Below are 1,448 nucleotides of genomic sequence, written 5' to 3'. Positions count from 1 at the left end.
CACATTTAATGGTAAAACATATTTACAAACTTCAGGGACAGCAATGGGCAAACGATTCGCCCCTTCGTACGCAAACCTTTTCATGGCAGAGTGGGAACGTGAGGTGTTGCCCCTCTGTCCACTTGACCCACTTTTTTACGGACGCTTTTTGGATGACATTTTTATGGTTTGGACTTATTCTATCGAACAGTTTTGGGAATTCTTTGAAATTCTCAACAACCACCATCCTTCTATCAAACTAACCGCAAGCGTGAGTGACAAAAGCATAGACTTTCTCGATACCACAGTCTTTAAGGGAGATTCCATAGCAGAAACAAATAAACTGGATATTAAAGTGTATTTCAAAGAAACTGATACTCATCAACTCTTGCACAAGAGCTCCTTTCACCCAAAACATACCTTTTCTGGTATAATTAAGTCACAAGTTTTACGATTTCATCGAATTTGTACAAGATCTTCTGATTTCAACCAAGCCTGTACGATTGTTTTCTCAAAACTGAAAGAGCGTGGGTACTCTAAACGATTTTTACGAAACATAAAAAATTCCACCTTAGCACAGATAGCAGCTAAAAACAGACTTTATGCCGAAGTACCTCCAGGTTTAAGAAGTGCTCCATGTTTGTCCAGTAGATGCAAAACATGTCCCTTAATATCAGAAACTCATTATTTTGTAAGCAACTCTACGAATAAAAGGTACCCGATCCAGGAACATCTAACATGTGAACATTCGAATGTAATATATTTAATTTCATGCAAGAAATGCCCCAAACAATATGTAGGAGAAACTAAGAATAATTTACGAACTCGCTTTAATGCTCATAGGTCAGACATCAAATTAAAGAAAGACAAGCCTGTTTCTAATCATTTCAACCTCGACGACCATTCAATAGACGATCTCACCCTAATCCCAATTGAGCGTATAGAACTTGACTTGCCCGAAGATGAAACTACCAAATTCCGTCAATCTAGGGAGGCCCATTGGATTGAGACATTGAATACAGCAAGACCTATAGGACTAAATATTCATCATAATGTAGGCATAGCACCCTTTGTTGTCCCGTTTAATACAACCAGCAATCGAGCAAGCAAGATAGTTCATGCCCACTATAAGAGCCTTCAAGAGAAATTCCCCCATGTCTATAAGCAGAAAATGATAGTTGCATATTCAAAAAATAAGAACTTAAATGATAATTTTGTTCATAGCAAACTAAAAACAATCAGTACATAACAGATACTATACTTCTCGCCCATCGGGCGAGTTATTTTTTCTAATTTCAGATCAGAATAAGAACAAAAGAAAACCCAATATCAAGACCCTTAATCCTAATTTCTAAATGAAGTGTCTGCTCCACCCTAGGCCTGTACATTTGGGAGAATCAAACCCTCCCTTCCCCGAAATCTAATTGCAAAATACACCAAAGATAATTGGGAACCTTTAAGACACGAAT

This window comes from Lottia gigantea (assembly GCF_000327385.1).
Source record: "Lottia gigantea unplaced genomic scaffold LOTGIsca_41, whole genome shotgun sequence".
NCBI lineage: Eukaryota > Metazoa > Mollusca > Gastropoda > Lottiidae > Lottia > Lottia gigantea.
This window is presented reverse-complemented; position numbering follows the sequence as displayed.